The 15518-nt window shown below is 37.1% G+C and overlaps 1 long non-coding RNA gene across 1 annotated transcript in view; it reads right to left on the reverse strand.

Moving 5' to 3' along the window:
• The window catches only part of LOC119471398, a 122057-nt gene that overhangs the window by 18313 nt on the left and 88226 nt on the right, over positions 1 to 15518 (reverse strand). The window contains exon 2 of the long non-coding RNA XR_005200446.1: positions 2423 to 2479. This is a non-coding gene — a long non-coding RNA (uncharacterized LOC119471398). The remainder of the gene's footprint in view (positions 1 to 2422; positions 2480 to 15518) is intronic.

Below are 15518 nucleotides of genomic sequence, written 5' to 3' on the forward strand. Positions count from 1 at the left end.
ACTTCATGCAGCTATTTTGATGCCATCATTTTTATCCAGGGAGTTATTTGTAGAACTTTTTCTAAATTTGGTCCAATTAAAATATGAACTCATTGCATTTCTTTGCTTTTACTTATTAGGGAGAATACGTAAGTGAAGTCATGATTATCAGCCCATTCTTGATCCTATCTCCAACACAATCTCCATCCCCTGAGTGAGGTGGGCAAATGAATTTTTCCCTTGTGCCTTCATTTGTATTTATGCTTACTTCCTGTCTATTCAAAATTATCATAATTTTCAGTCCAAATGACAGAAGAAGCTAGTCTGATTGGCTTATATAACTACTGTTAACCTTATTGAGTAGAGTCATTTATGACTGAACATGCCATTGTTCATCATGAAAACTATGGCTTGGTTACCTTTCAATAACAAAAGCACCTAATCCTGATATAATCAGTGGCCAACTCTGCCTGTGGGACACCTCCCTACTTATTTCACAAGCATTGGTCTGTGGATAGGGCATGTTCACAAAGAAAGAGATATTGGGTATAGCTTGGCTAACCATAGGTGCTAATTTGCCTAAAACAGCACCTGCTGTTTAGCTCTCCCAGCTATCTAGCTCAACAATCCTTTCTCAAGTGGTAATGTAGATGCACTGTCCTTTGTGTCATTGGCTGCCATCTTCTTACATACAGTTTCAAGGATGCTTCTATCTAAAATGATCAAACCTAAACACAATTATTGCCTTCTAATAGGGATGCAATTCAAAGCCATCTCTGGTTATTATATCCACAGAGAATATCACAGGGTTCTTTAAATGTTGTTTGTCTTGGAATCCACAGTCTCCATATGTTGCATATTTTTACTCTAATTCCATCATAATTCCACCCAGATGTTATCAGATCTTCTATAAGCTATGGGCTACATACTAAATTGAGTTACCAACATAGTTAGTGAAGAGAGGATAATTAGAACACATGTAAACACATATGAACAATGGCAATAATAACTGGGCACAGATGAAAGCTGTAGCCCTTTTTCTATTTCACAACACTTTAGCAGGTTTTTTGTTTCTTTTTTTCACCAAGGCATATTCTTATAGTCTTTGGCTTTCATCCATAATCCCATTTGGCCATAACTCTTAATATAATGGCATGAGACATATCCCTGGTTGTTCAGAATCCAAGGTCTTTGTGGTCTTGCCTATGCAATGCAGTGGTAGTCTGTTGTTAACTTGTACCACTGATCATGGTCATACGAGAAGCAGAACAGAGATCCCTCAAGTCCCAAATTCACCTTCTATGAAAATTCACACCTAAGATTTCTGCATAGCATGATAGCACCTTTGTTCACTTATTTCTCTAAAATTAAGGAGTTTTGACATTGTTAATATGCAGTTTTAGTTTCCAACTTAATGAAATGTATGTTTTTTCTCTAGGTTGAATGATACTTCTTTTGCCTTTTATCATTGTAGAGGAGCAGGAAGCAAAGATTTTGAAATTTATTCATTAAGAATAATCATGAGAGATTAAATCCAGCAGCTCCAAAGCACGGTCTCAAGATTCAAATGTTGCAGAGAAAAAAAAGAGATGATGTTTCAGACTTCAGACCACATCTAAGAAGACAAATTCATCAGGAAAACCTCATGAATCCCATTTTAATAAAGACACTTCACTTCTAGAGCAGTCAGCATTGGTTGCCAATCCTAGTATTCATTTTTCTATCCGACTTTATTAAAAGAATTTAACTTGTATTCAACTACCCATGCCTCAGGGAAGCTAACACTATTCTAAGTTTTTGTTTGTTTGTTTGTTTTGTTTTGTTTTGTTTTGTTTTGAGACCAGGTCTCACTGTATTACCCAGGCTGGAGTACAATGGTGCAGTCACAGTTAACTGCAACCCTGATCGCCTGGGCTCAATCAATCCTTCCACCTCAGCATCCCAAGTAAGCTGTATGTGCCACCAAATGTGGCTTTCTTTTTTATTATTACTATTATTATTTGTAGAATGAGGTCTCACTGTGCCACACAGGCTGGTTTCAAACTCCTGGGCTCAAGTAATCCTCTGACCTTGGCCTCCCAACGTACTGAGATTACAGGTGTGAGCCACTGTACCCAGCCTATCCCAAGTTCTTAAGCATAGGCTGGGTGCCGTGGCTCACGCCTGTGATTCCAGTACTTTGAGAAGCCAAGGTGGGTGGATCACCTGAGGTCAGAATTTAACCCGCCTGGCCAACATGGTGAAACCTTTTCTCTACTAAAAATACAAAAATTAGCCAGGCATAGTGGGGGGTGCCTGTAATCCCAGCTACTCGGGAGGCGAAAGCAGGAGAATCGCTTGAACCTGGGAGGCGGAGGTTGCAGTGAGCCTAGATCATGCCACTGCACTCCTGCCTGGAAGACAAGTGAAAAAAAAAAAAGTGTATTAATTCCATTACACTTACCAGTAATTGGTTTAAGGTTGAACATACAACATAAACGGTAGCTGTGTTGAAGAGCTTCTGAAAAACAAGAAAAACAAACAACAAATATATACATGAGGTATTGCTCACTCTGAAAAAAAGGGACAAGAAAATGACTTCTGCTACATGTTGCTTTGTTTCCATTGTATGTAATATCAGCAGTCCTTTGAAAATGAAAGGGAGGTAGGGGTTTCACTTAGAGGAAAACCTGGAGGGCAAGCTCCCAGCCCTGCAGGGAATGTGTCTGTCCTACTAGGAAATGAGCCCAAAGTATGAGAAAACTCAGAGGAAGATAAAAGCAACCCTCCATTGGTGAGCTGTAAAATGTCTCAGAGAAAGTTATTTTTTTCAAATGAAAATTAAATATTAGTTCATCAAGGACAAGTATGGCAGGAAAAAGTGATTCTCAAGTAGAAGGAATAGAATATGTAGAGGTGAAGAAGCTTAAAAGAGAATGTCAAAGTAGAGAAAATTTTTCAGTGGATTATTTAGGGAAGAATGAGTCAGAAAATAAAGCTAGAAAAGTTGATCAAGACCAGATCCTGGGGGTCATATTAGGAGTTGCTTTAAAGAGTATGAAATTCAAATACAACTGATGAGGACCAGTTGAAAGTGCTTCAAGATTATACATATTCAGATTCACTGTTAGAAAATTTCTTGAAAGAATGAATAGGACAATGCAGACTTAGGAAACAGGGAAAACCACGAGCAGGCAGTTAAAATAGTAAAATAGGAGAAAAGTGAGGGAGCTAACAGAAGAAATTGGTTTCACTTAATTAACTCTTGCTTTTTAGAAAATTTTATGCCCTGCAGCTCATACAATACCACTTGGATTTGAAACCTGGTTTCATTTCTGCCAATTTCTATGGCAAGTCTTTTTATAAAATGCTCACAAATATTTAAAGTTTTCAACCTAGGATAACTAACAACTCTAATTTTTGATATTCTTTCTCCATTCTTAAAGGATAGCATCAATTGCCTTTATGTTGTTTTTCCCCTTTCCTAAATTACATTGAAAACTTCTGCCAAAGGCATAAAATCATCATTTAAAAAAAAAATCAGTCAGCCCATCTGTTGCAGAAGTGCCACCTTCCCTGACAACTGCTAACACATTTTTCTCCCTCTCTGGCAGTAAGTGTTGCTTCTAAATTGCCCAATAGAGTCTTTGAGGGAATCTTGAATTCTTCCCCCAGCCTTTTTGGTCTCACTCTTCTAAAACGTAGGTAAGACTTAGGCTAGGTAGATGGAAAATACTTTCTTATCACATAAATATTTCTTTGAAGTTTGGCATAACTTACTCTTTTAACTCTCAAAATGATAATTATATCTTCACTTCTCTTAGCTTTGCATGAACTTTGCTCTCTACACAGACTATACTAGCAGGCTTTGATTAGCCATAGCACATTAGGCTGAGGAAAGAGGAGCCCTGGTCCTGGACCTGGACTTTAGAGAGCACCTTTGCAACCCTTCTCTGGCATGGCAAGTTGTAGATGTCCATAAAGCTGTACAGATGTGCTCGATTAGAGCCAGTATTCCTCATCTGGATTATGCTCCACGTATCTGCGACCTTGGGATTTTTAGCCAAAACAATCCCAGCCTCGTTTCCAGACTGTATGGATCTCTTCACTAAGTCTTGCTTCTGAGGAAATGGTCATTGTACTCACCCTTGGGGAAGGGATGATCGTAGGGTAACTGTTTGCAACAGGTAGAGATGGAGTTTAATGTTCAGACTCTCAGCTTGATTTTCAGGATGCCGTACTCCTGGTAGAGAACACTGAAAAGTTAAATAATTCTAAATTCAAATATATTCTTCCAGGTTCCTATGAAGGAATATTTTTCAACATAGGAGGATCAAATATAATTTGATGTTTATTTTGTTTTGCTTTGTTTTAAAAAAGTAAATATTTAACATATGTTATATAGGTCTCCATTTGTACTATTGCTCCAGGAATCACATGTGGTAGGAAGTAGTAAATTATGAAGAATGATTTGGTGGGTTGTAGACAGCTCTCTTGTTCTAAGATGTTCCCCTATAGCTAAGTTGCTACAGCTGAAATCCTACCATCATTGTCCCTTGTTCAAACGTAAATGCACCTGAGGGTATCATTTCTGTGGTACTGGCATATCTAAATTCTTTCCAGATGGTAGTTTTAGAGAATATGTTTTAATAAATGGAAGACAGAAAAGCTATGAAAACAGATGATGGCTGTGTGGGTCTGAGAAAGACTCAGGGGAAACCACAGAGAGGAAGGAAAGATAAGGGGAACCCACAGAGAGATTGTGCACAACGTAGCGGATTTGCAGAGATGATGGCTCCCAAAGGTTCATCAAGTTCAGTTGCATCAGATCATCATTTCTGACCTTCAGATTCCAAGTGCATTTTACTCATGTCTTCTGTGGGCCTGGTCCAGTGTTTTTCTCAACTTCACAAGAAAGTAAAACGGAGGGGACAGGACTACTTTATCCAATACCATCTCCGGCACTGACAGGTTTCCAACCTTATAAAAACAACTCTGTCCATGATTTTTTTCTTCTCTTGGATAGAGATATTTCCTGACAAAGCTTATTCTTGAGGCATTTTTGGTTGGTTTTAAGTGTGTGTTTTTTTTTTTTTTTTTTTAATCCTGTTTCTGAAACTCAGATAATAATGAGTTTGAAGGTGGGTTCTATAAAACAAAATGTTTTGTACATGAATATGTAAATAGGCTGCTAACATTGTGTGTAGGGGTAGGGGGATGAGTTTGTGTTGGACTTGTAATCACAGTAAAGGCATATGCAACAGGAAACACCACTAACTAAAGGGCTGAGGTTGCTGTAATTGCTGAGGTTTAACACAAGAAGGGGGCCACCTCCACCATTTTTAAGAGAACAATACACAGAAACAGAATTCAAATCGTTTATCAAAAACCAAGTCCCTGAACATCCTCCCCCAAGAAACTGAAGGTTGGATATAACTCTGAGGTAATGGATGGTTTCACGACAATTCAAAAAATCAGAGTAGACTTTTGGGGTAGAATTTTCCTTTTAGTGGTTGGATACGGACTGTTACCTAGGAGATGCAAAAACAACTAAAAGTGTGTTTTATCAAATTCAAAATTATTCTAAAATCAGCTATTAATTCAAATGGTTATTATAATAAAAATTATGACTGAACTTTTTTTTGTTGTTTTTTTTTTTTGTTTTGTTTTGTTTTGTTTTTGAGACGGAGTTTCGCTCTTGTTGCCCAGGTTGGAGTGCAATGGCGCGATCTCGGCTCACCGCAACCTCCGCCTCCTGGGTTCAGGCAATTCTCCTGCCTCAGCCTCCTGAGTAGCTGAGATTACAGGCACGCACCACCATGCCCAGCTGATATTTTGTATTTTTAGTAGAGACGGGGTTTCACTATGTTGACCAGGATGGTCTCGATCTCTTGACCTCGTGATCCACCCACCTCGGCCTCCCAAAGTGTTGGGATTACAGGCGTGAGCCACCGCGCCCGGCCGACTGAAAGTTTATACTTAATATGAAATAGTACATATGGAGAGCTTACCATATGCCTGGCTTGTATTAGATAAAACATTACCTCATTTTAGTTCCACAACGATTCCCTAAGAGTTAGGTAAAATGTTTATTCTTGTGTATCAGTAACAATCAGGCAGGAAGACAGAACCTGTGACAGAGATCTTGAAATGGATGGAAGAAATGGAGTGCTGATGCCTGAATAAGGGATAAGGTGGCTGGGAAGCTGTTTGGAAAGACGCCAGCAAAGCATACTGTTACAGGAAAGGGTCCCAATGCGGACCCAAGAGGGCTCTTGGATCTCACGCAAGAAAGAATTCAGGGCAAGTCCACAGAGTGAAGTGAAACCCAGTTTATTAAGAAAGTAGAGGAATAAAGAATGGCTACTCCATAGATAGAACAGCCCCAAGAGCTGCTGGTTGCCCATTTTTATGGTTATTTTTTGATTATATGTTAAATAATGGATGGATGATTTATGACTTTCCTTTTTAGACCCTATTGGCGGTGCTAATGGAAGGGTGGTAGTGGGAGGGCCGGAGGTGACTCTCGTCACCATCTTGGTTTTGGTGGGTTGTGGCTGGCTTCTTTACTGTAAACTGTTTTATCAGCAAGGTCTTTAGGAGCTGTATTTTGTGCTTGCCTCCTATCTCATCCTGTGACTTAAATACCTTAAACATCTGGGAATTCAGCAAAATGAGTTTCAGCCTCATTTTACCCAGCTCCTGTTTAAGATGGAATTGTTCTCGTTCACATGCCTCTGACAATACTACCAAAGACAAAACTTGTTGTTTCAGTTCCAGTCAGAAGTTATATATTCAATAAAAATAAAAACAAAAACATTGAGTACCTAATATATATTAGAGCCTCTACAGAAGGTCAATGTATTAATCTCTTCTCATGCAGCTAAGAAGACATACCCAAGACTAAGTAATTTATTTTAAAAAAAGAGGTTTAATGGACTCACAGATCCACAGGACTAAGGAGGCCTCACAATCATGACAGAAAGCAAGTGAGGAGCTAAGTCATGCCTTACCTGTCAGCAGACAAGAGAGAGCTTCTGTAGGGGAACTCCCCTTTATAAAATCATTAGCTCTCATGAAACTTATTCGCTACTATGAGAACAGTATGGGGGCAACCACCCCATGATTCAATTATCCCCAGCTGGTCCTGCTCTTGACAGGTGGGAATGATTACTATTTAAGGTGCGATTTGGGTGGGGTCATAGCCAAACCACATCAGTCAAAATATGAAATAAGCATGATTCACACTTCTTATAAGAGGCAGATATTCAAACATAAATTCAAATTTGGTGTGAAAGTTGTTCAATAGAAGCATGTGCAATATCAAGGGAAGGACTAAGTAACTCAGCACATGGGGATAGGGAATAGCTTTGCAGGGGAGGAAACAAGGGGTTTAAATTTTAAGGGGCATAGGATAATAGCCACATATCTTAGAAGAAATGTTGCAGAAATGATTGGCAGAGTAAGCCAGACAAAGCAGCAGGCTTTTATAATACCTAACTAAAATAGAAAATAGTAGCTTATGTTAGGACATGAAGTAACTTACATTAGGAAACATACACGTGAAACTGTTGTACATATATAATTGGCAAACTAACTTTTTAGAGAATAATATTTTTTTGAGCCTATCAGATACAGTATTCTATGAGCCAAACCCTCTCAAACTTAAAAAGAAAAAAAAAATAAGACTAAGATGCAAAGGAAGTTTGATTTCTTTCCTTCAACTACCTCTTGAATGTCTTCTTGTTATTCACAACCCACTTCTCTCATATTACACGACCCCAAGCAAGGTGATACAATTCCAAGATAAATACATCCTCCCAAGCACTGAATAATACTTAATATTTCTCCTCAGGTGATAGGGGAAAAATGGGGTGCTGCTTGTCACCATTCAGATCTTAATAGTCAGGGAAGCTATATATACCCTGAAAAGACAAATGAGGTCAAAATAACATCTGAAAATAGCCAGAAGTTAAGTTCCATAATAGGAAGCTGTAAAGTGCTACCCAAACAGATGAACAAGAGAAATCAAGCAGAGAGAAGCAGAAAGGCTGCTGATTACTTTGCTCTAATATAAATCATTCTGTTTGGGGCTTTGTTGGTATTACAGTCTCTAGAGTGTGTGCTACGCTGGGAACCTCTGGTAGCATCTGATTAGAAAGGTGCAGTTGTCAGTGCATTTCTACTCTTTGGAAATGTGAAGTGATGAAATATCAAAGTCAATATTTTTGCCAATCTTCCCTGCCCTTTGCAAATCTTGCATCTCTCCAGGGGCCTGAAATCTGCCTGTCCTGGAGCAAATCCATGTGTGACTGCCAACAAAGCCTCTCCAAGGAGAGGCTGAGTGTTTGATTCCACATTGGGCAGACAAACACACTCCCCTGTGTTCTCCCCAGTGAGTGCAGGAAACTCCAGACAGAAACAGTGATGGAGTAAAAGATTCTGCAGGAATGAAGCAAAAGGCTCTGTTGTGATTTTGTTTCCTGATTTTGTTTTTTTTCTCTTTATTTTTTAATAAAAATATTTAATATAAAACATATGTTTTGAAGAAAATAATAAAAAATTAATTTGGAGCTTGGAGCAACATGGTAGAGGAAATTCTGCAAAATTCGGTAGAGTACAATTTGCCCCTCTTAATACCACTTTTAGTAGTGTCTTGTTCCTTTCATTTATTTACAAATAATTATGACAAAGCCTGACTTTGCCCTGCCTGGCTATCCTACCAGTACCTTTGACTAGTATAGCCTCGGGCAATATGAAGTTTTCTTTTACTGATTTATTTCTCTTTTCATTTTTCTATCATCACTATCCCTTCCATGTGTACTTGTTTCCTATGTATTTGAAATATCAGCCATTGTAGAAATGTCAAGGTGATTACCATTTTCTGTGCTATGAGACTTCTCACATGATCTAGAACGAGGTTGTACCTATGCTGTAGATATCTGTCTACAGTAGTTGAGATATGCTTTGAGTCCAGACTTGACAACAAGGAGTAAACTGCATGATTATCATTCAAGAATTTTGTTAAGTGTACATGTTCTCAGGGCAAAGTCCTGGGATTCTGATCCCATATGTCTGTTTTGCAGCTCAGGAATCTGATTTTCGACATGTACTCTTAAGTGATACTGATGTAAGTGATCAAGATGCTGGTCTAGACTATCATGCTCAAATTCTTTAGTGAGTCATCCAAGCTTCCTCACCCTTGGCTGTCTAATGCATGGTTAGTTCTCAGAATTTCAAAGTACACCAAAGGGTATTCAGAATGATTTTCCCACCCTATCTTTCTTTCCTGTGCCCTCTTTACTTTCCTCAATTGACGTTACATCACATGGTATGGAGTTTAGAACTCAGCTTTATTATCAGGTATTCCTTAGAGTCAGAAAACCTTTCCTCTGCAGCTTCACAATCTTAGTTTCATAACCACATGCAAGCCAATTTACACTTCTGTTCTCAAGTTTCTTCATTAAAAAAGGGAGATAATTTAGGTTGCCATATGAATTTAGGGTTAACTTCATGGGTGTGAAACCTGTGCAGTCAAATAGAACCCCAAACTTACAAGGGACAACACCTAATTAATGGTCAGCTTTTGCTGTCTTCAGGCTCATAGTAATTTTTAAGAAAGGAATCTTGCATTTGAATTTTTCTCTGGGCCTTGCAAAGAATGCATTTGGTCTTAATATGTGTCGAAAGAGATAATTAGGTAACATTGAATTTTCACTGATGCATATTTAGTTGTTATTCTTTTTATTATTCTTGCATGTTTTCCTCTTCTAACTAAAAAGAGTTGGAGTCAGCCCTGCTTTGAAACACTGGTTTATGAATGGTGGAGGAGATAAAATGCTGAAATAAATATTCATCCCAAGAGTTCTCCAAGGCTTCTGACTAGTCCCTGCCTCCAGAATGAGTTTCTTATACCAGCCATTGGACTAATAATTATTTACAACTGCTTTGAGACTTTCAGTAAAATTTATTTCCACGACTTCTAAAATCAAAATAAATGTAAACTCTTTAACCTAAATTAGCAAATACAGAAACCAGACATTAAAAAAAATTTCCAACTTTCTCTTTTGAAAATCAATTGTCCACATTTACGGCAACATCTGGTATTATTGCCTAAAATGTTGAACCTGATTTCAATAAGTATTCCATGTATAACTGTTAGTTTACTGGAAATATTTGGGATAGAGAAACAAATTCAACAAGAGAAAAGCTTTATAAAAATAGACTTAAAAAGATGTAACAACTCAATGTAATTGCTGACCTAGGTTGGATCTTGATCAAGCAAACCATCAACGACGATATGATTGACAGAATAGTATTCATATAGGGCTTAAAAAGGTAGACATATAGATCAAAAGAACCAAACTGGGAGTCCAGAAGTAGACCAACACATATATGATAAGATGTATTTTTGACAGAACTGACACAGCAATTCAATAGGAAAATGATATATTTTTCAACAAATGGTGCTAGAACATTGGCTATCCATAAGAAAGAAAGTAAACCTTAACTCCTACCTCACATGGTATACACAATTTCTTTTAAAATAGATAAAAGTTCTAAATGTAAATGTTAAAGGTATAAAATTTATCAAATTGAACATAAGAGAAAATTATATGAACATTCAGATAGGCAAAGATATCTTAGAAAACAAACCAGGAACCATTTAAAAAAGTGAATAATAAATTGAACTTCATTCAAATTAAATACTTCTTTTTTTCAAATAATTCAGTTATTTAGAATGAAAGAAGAAGCTGTAGAATTGTATCAGTAATACTTTTCAACCCCCAAATAAGAAGATAAACCCATACAAATTTGGGCAAAAGATGTGTGATGTGAGCACATGCTTAACAAGAGAAGATGTATAGATGACAAACAAGCACTAAGATCTCATTATCATTAGTCATTAGAGAAGGATATATATTAAAACAACCATGGATGCCACTGGACAGCCACTAAAATTGCTAAAATTAAAAAGAATGGCTACAGGATGGCCAGAGTGTGGAGCAAATAGATCTTCTATATTTGTTGGTGGGAATGTAAAACGGCACAACCATTTAGAAAATTTAGCAATTTTCCAGAAAGTTAAATATACACAGCATATGACCTAGAAATTTCACTGTTAGATATCTACCTAAGAGAAAGTTTTAAAAATCTCCAAACAAACATTTATTCTCAAATGTTTATAATAATTTTTATTTATAATTAGCTCCCAACCCAAATGTTCATCAACAGGTACACAGATAAACAAAATGTTGTCCCATCTATATAATGGAATACTACTCAGCCTTAACACAACAAACTACTGATACATGAAACCACCTGGCTCTACTATGTGTTTTAAGAGTTGGGTGATGAAAGGGGGATATGAGAGTTACAAAATAGAAGAGGCCTAATGCTAAAAAATACAGTGACAAAAAATGCACATATACTCCACCAATTGAAGATTATCTTGGATTGAGGAGCACAATTTGAAGATACCAGTTGTATCCATCCTCAACCATTCAGACTGTATTATCAAATATAGCTAATGGAATTAATTCCTGGATGTTATATGACTTAGCAAATGGACATTCCCATCAGGATACTGGTTAATTTTGTAACCTTAATTTTTGATGGGGAATGCAGATATGAATAAGACAAACTTTAAAACTAAGAATTTCTTGTAAGTGAAGGAAACAGAGACCCATAGACAGTAGTAGAGGAAACTTGATCATAAACTTGTGGGTGTTTAGCATTGCTGATTAATAATTTCTTTTACATACCCACACATTTCTATTTAATTGATCTCTATTTTTTTGCAAAATGTGTTTTGCACAGCACCTGCAGAGAATCACATGCATGTTAAAATTGGGATTCCAGAGATGCCTCCAAGCACACTGAACTAAAATATTTGTGAGTTTTCTATCGGAGAGACAACAAACACCCAGGTGAATTAATTTGTGGGTACCCTGAAGTTTGAAAACTTCAGTTATGATCGCATCTATTTAAATACCAATCGGATTTTGTAAAGTTCTGTAGCCTATATTATAAAAGGTAGGTCCTACTTTTGGTCATTTAATTCATCCCATTTTCTATCAAAGAAGTGTGAAAAAGAGATGAAGGAACCCCGTGAAGAACACCTGAGGAGCCCAAACGCTTAGAGAATGATATTATAATTGTTTAATCTTGAGGCATGAAATGGCCTCAGAAAAGCGATAACAAGAAGAATCATGGTCCCCAAACTGCAAAATGATATGAATGGGAAACGAGGTTTATAACATGCATATAATGTATACATATATTTCTATATATTAATAAACAATTTTTAAAAAATCCAACTGTTACTTACGGAACACAATTGTTGGGTAACTCAGTCCTTGCTTCAGCAATTCCTCACATATTTACTGCCTACTCTGAGATTAGTATTCTGAGGGATTAAAAAATGCTATAGTCAATGAAAGTTATTTTCCATTTAATGAGATCAGACCAATATATGTCTCTTATAAACAATATACATTATATCTAAAAGTCTATGGAACACTATATAAATATTAGACAAATAAAGAAGTGATGGGTGGAGGTCAAAATACTGGATAAAAACATTTCATAGGGAAGATGATAAGACCTGTTCTTTAAGTTGATTCAAGGTTGAATAGAATTCAAACTGGGCTTTTTGTGATGGCTATTGCTTGGGAATGAATGATATGAGCAAGCCATAGACTGCAGAATAGGGAACTTCCTCAGTAGGCTTAGAGGGGTGAAGGATGGCTTATCTCAATGGGTTGGCATATTGGGGTGAAAATAGGACATGAAACTTAATTGCCAGACATTTTAATTTATTGGGGACATAAGTCATATACATCCCCAACATTGGTGAATAGTCAGTGGCCAATTTAAGAAGGAAGAAAATCACCAAGAGTGGGACTGAGCCTAGAAGAATGAGTAACTTATGTGAGTTGGGAGGGGGTAGGATAACCTACCAAAAATTTGATGGATTAAAAGAAGAGATATTTAAATATCTAAATAAACCAATTCCTGAAGATATTGGTAGGACCCCTACCATAAAGTATCCTGGTGGTCATATTGAGGAATTTTCATTGATCTGGAAAGCCTGAAGAAGCCCTGAAGGTTTTCCATCAGGGAACAAATGCAACAGATTATGGAAAAAAAAATTCTTACTGCAAGGTGAGAAGCAAATCAAAGAGGCACAAATGTCGGTAGCTGGGCCAGTTACAAAACTAATGTGGCATCCTAACTCATTTCAGAAATGGCAGCGATTTCTCTAGAGTGGGAATGAATATGGGGTGGGGGCTGAGATGTAGGAATGGAGATGAGTAACAGGAATTAGCAACAGGAATGGGCAGTATTTACTATCAGACCCTCACCACTCACTCACCCCAGACTGAAAGGTTATTCATTCTTTCCTTCCTCTTTTGATAGGGGAATACTAGAATATTAAAAAGTAAAAAATTCCTTTGTTTCTTAATTTGTTGTATTCTTAATTTCCTGGTGCCCGTGTGTATGCTTAAGAGTGTGTGTGTGTGTGTGTGTGTGTGTGTGTCTACGAAAGAGATAGATAGAGAGAGAGAGAGAGAGAGAGAGAGAGAGAGAGGTGAGTTGGGGTAAGGATGCTTGTTCCAAATACAGGGGCGTTTTCTTGGACTGGTGTAATATCTTGTTGGCTAAATGGAGATGCCTGTCATCCTTCATTAATAAAAATTAACTGTAAATCTTCCTGCTTCCCACAGGAGGGCCTTTTAAACATTCCATCAGGGGCCTGTGGAGGACGTCTGGCGGCGAGTCAATCAAGAAGCAGCATGAACTGGCAGCAGAATCTACGAGGACTTTTAAAATATATATTTATATATACATGTATATACTTTTTTTTTTTCTATCTGCCATTCCTAGGTAGCCCTCCTCTGAATTGGCTTTCGTGGTCTCTCTACAGATAGTTGTTTTTCCCACCCCAGCCCCTTATGCTTCCCTCACCACCCCAGCACCCCCACCCCCCGCCGTCCCCATAGTGCTGGAGACCTGTGCACTATCATTTTCCGCATAATGAAATCCGGAGTGACATTAATATAAGTGTAATTTTATAGAAGGGAATGGCCCTGGCTGATGGTTTCTACCTGCTGTGTTTTGATGATAGACATCGGGATGTCACCATCTGTGTAATGAAATTTCACCTCCGTAATGGTTCAGATTATCAACCGTTCTTCCAAGCTGGCTCCGGTATTCTATTTATTTATTTATTTATTTATTTATTTATTTATTTATTTATTTATCTATCTATCTATCTGCAAACGGGTGCTGTAAGCCTATTTGTCATAGAACGTATAGGTGAAGAGAGTATTAAGTGCATTAAAGAAAGTAAAGGGGAAGTGAATGTAAACATTGGCTATTGCCCCATAAATACATTGATCATGAGGTGAAGTTACTATGCCCAGTCCTGCAAATGAGTTTTTCTTCTACATTAACCTACATAGCTCTCTAATTGGGGCAGATACTGATGAGTTAGTTTCAGATGAGTGTAAAATTAAGGTAAGTAACATATATGAAATGCCTACTATGTGAATGTGTAGACATTACCTCATTTAACTTCCAAATAATGTTGTCAGGATGACATGACTTAGCAGGTATAAATTGCAGAAGACAAATATAAGACAAATGTGTAATAATCAGCAAAAGGTAGGCACTCTTACTCACTTAAGTAAAAAGTGAAACTCAGAGAGTATAATTAACTGAGGTTTGAAACACAATTTAACCCAGAACCATCTTTCTCACAATTTCATGCTCTTTTTATTAACCCAAGCTGCCTCCTAGGCACTGAGGCCAAATTGGGGTTGATGGGTTGGATTCAGCAGAGAAAATTTCAGATATGTCCAAATGCCCAAGTATGCCTCTGTATATTCAAGTTGGAATGTCAACTGCCCGTGCCTCTAGTTGCCAGCAATGACATAGAATGTGTTTGTTTTCTATTTCTCTAATGCTTAACTGTGACAGTGACATTAAGATAAAGGAGACAGGTGAGAGAATAAATATTGGTATGTAATCACTTCAGTTAGATTGCAAACTGCTTATTCCATTACATAACAAGTCTATTTGTGTATGAATAGTTAGAACTACACTTCACATGATATCCAGGAACAAAACACACATTTTTGATAATTTCTCAATATTATGGCTGATTATGTCTTCTACCCACTTTTAAAATAAAACTGCTAGTCATATTATTTTACAATTATTCAGTGTTTTACTCTTTTCAATTCTGATTTTTATTCTTAAACTAAAAAATCCTGGGTTTCAAATTTCTGTCTCAACTGTTTTAATTAGTGAGATTATTTAACTTTGAGGTGTGCTACAAGTAATAAATAATAATACCTACATTTTCAAAATTTTATTTACCTTATTGTAAATATGTTTGAGCAGATTCAAGATTACTATGTGATTTTTGATCGTTAGAAATTCTCATATGATGTCTTCATATCAGTAGAATAGAAACGAATAGAGTTACTCTTGTTTGCCATATAAAATTCAAAGTCTCTGTACTTATATCATAGCTTGCAGAAACCATTTGA

The sequence above is a fragment of the Cebus imitator genome, unplaced genomic scaffold (assembly GCF_001604975.1).
Source record: "Cebus imitator isolate Cc_AM_T3 unplaced genomic scaffold, Cebus_imitator-1.0 Scaffold60, whole genome shotgun sequence".
Lineage (NCBI taxonomy): Eukaryota > Metazoa > Chordata > Mammalia > Primates > Cebidae > Cebus > Cebus imitator.